The following is a 2,655-nucleotide window of genomic DNA, read 5'->3' on the forward strand; positions in this document are numbered from 1 at the left end:
AGTATAAAAAACTGGCTTTAAGCTTCCCAAAATGGGGGCTTTCGCGAACTTTAGAACGAATAAAATAAAATCCCTAGCGACAAGTGTTGCGTTGTCCTCGTGGTTAGATCATTTCTATCTGGATGTACTTCCTCTGTCCCAAAGTAAGTGTCTCAAACTTATTACAACTTTATACTATATTAGAATAATATAAAGTTAAGACATTTATTTTGAAACGGAGGAAGTACAAATCACGGGATTCGCTCCCGTCGGGCGCACTTTTTTTGTCAAAAAAAAGAAAAGAAGAAAATAGGGGGCAGGCCCAGGTCGAAGAGGGAGTCGCGCATGAAGGAGCTGCTTCATGCACCACTTTGTAAAAGCACTAGTAACCGGCGCCTCAAGTATCAAACAGGATCCGCCGGTGTGATGCGTGATCTTCTGCTTGCCGAGGCCTGTTTTGTTGCCCTTAAAATATTTCTTTTGCCCACTAAATTCGTGATTTTTTTCAATTTTTCGAAAAAAATACAAATCTATAACTTTTCCCATGTCATGGATATTTTTCATATTATTTTGAACAGTTTCTAAATTACTGAAATATATTTAAATTTGCAAACTGTTTCAAAATTTGTGAATAATTTTCAATATTCTGAACTTTTTCCCTGTTTCATGAACAGTTTTCAAACCCATGGACTGTTTTACATACGTAAAGAAAAATCACAACCACAAACCTTTTCTGTTTTGACCAAAAAAGTTTGAGTTCCCGAAATCTTCTTTGAATTTGTGAACATTGTTTTTCAAATCCGTGAAATTTTAACTAATTTGCAAACTTTGTTCCTAGTACTTTGTAAATTTTAAAAGAAATCGCAAATATCTTTTTAAATGTTTTTACTATATGGAAAAATTAATCTATTAGAAATTCGGACCTTTTCCCTGATCTAATAAATACCTCTTTTTCGAGGGAAATCTAGTTTTTTACTTGGCTAAGGAAATCTAGTACGCTGCCTACTGGGATGAGCGAGTTAACGAGATACCTGGGCCACGGCAGCTATAGTTCGGGCGCAGTATGCGCCAATTAGGAAGTCTCTAGTTTTTTTTTCTCACATCTTAGAACATCTATAGTCGGACATAGAAAATATGATCCCTTAACCGTTCGTCGACGCATCTGGTCAATGATATTCTTTATTTTCTTTCGCATATGTTCGGTCACTTACATGTGATTGATGAAGAGGAACAAAGAGAAAGAAAAAAATGAATAAAAAAACATGGTCCAGGGTCGAACCGCGTCCTACGTGACAGACTGACTAGGAGCGTCCGAGCGCGTCCGCGAGCCCTCATATCATCCCTATATTTAAGATGGATATGAGGGTTCGCGGACAGCCCGAAAATATAAGGATGATATGAAGGGTCCGGTTGAGTTATTTTTTTTCCTTCTCTCTTATCCAATCATTGACCAGACGCGCCCGTGGGTATATGAAAGATCATTTGAGGCGTCTCATTATAGATGCTCTCATGTGCTGCTTGTTGTGGTTTTGGCGATTTCACGGGAGGAAAAGAGAGATAACCGTCAGCTACACCTCTTGGAAAGGGAAGAAACCGCACTCGGCTAAATTTCGTATTTTGGCCCTTTTATGTAAGTTGATCCAGATCTGATCCTAGTTTGTAAAAAAATCGGGATCTTATCCTTTTCTTACCGTCATGAACATTGGTGGTAGGGTATAATAGCCTACCGTCGACGTCCCTAGCGGTAGGAAACTTATCCACATTAGTAGTATGAACCACTACCGTCAAACACGTTCGCGGTTGCCCATACAACCCTACCGCCAAGTGTAAGTGCATCTAGTGCCACTTAGTGATTTTGGTGTATGGAAGACTTATAGGTTAAGAGATTAATGTGTTTGTAAGTGTACACAAGCTCTATAAGTCACTGAGTAGTTTGAGTTATTCAAAGAATATCGACCCCTAAAAATGTATGTCTTCGGCTGAAGACTCTGGTATTTGCTCTGAAGACTTTGGAAGTGAAGAAATTGATGTATCCGTGAAGAAATTGATGCAGGAACTTTGAAACGTGAAGACTTTCATTTTCGTAGTTACATTTTTCTGTATTCTGTGTCATAGGAGCACCATACTGTTAAATGAGGTCGAGGTAAAACTAAGGAAAAATTTCCAAGTGATGTTCATCTCAAAGACTACAGATACAAATCGTTCGAGTGAAGCCTTTAGAAATCTTCAACCGTTTAGTCGACTTCTTCCTGGTCTCTGAGGAATTTGCTCTAACTGAGGAGTTAGGTTATCGCCGGTGTGAATTACCTACCAGTGAGGAACATGAGTGACATGAGACTTTCATAGCTGAAACGTTCCGACCGTGGCTGTGCTACACGCCATCTGTCCCCAACCTTATACACCTAACGGTCATATAATTGAGGCATTTATGTCAATTCATGTCGGGATTGCTCTCCGGCTATAAATAACCACCCTCATATTCACTAGTTGGTTGGTTGTGCCGTGAGAGAAACTGACACTTGTCATTTAAGAGCAACCCATTTGTCGAAGACTTTGAGAGAAATTCATTAGTGAGGAAAAAACCCAAACACCCAAACCAAAACCTCAAACCCCAAATTGATTGAGCATGATTGAAGAGATTGTTCCTGTGTGGAACCGATGCTTGTTACCTTTGAG

Source organism: Hordeum vulgare, chromosome 3H (assembly GCF_904849725.1).
Source record: "Hordeum vulgare subsp. vulgare chromosome 3H, MorexV3_pseudomolecules_assembly, whole genome shotgun sequence".
NCBI classification, from domain to species: Eukaryota; Viridiplantae; Streptophyta; class Magnoliopsida; order Poales; family Poaceae; genus Hordeum; species Hordeum vulgare.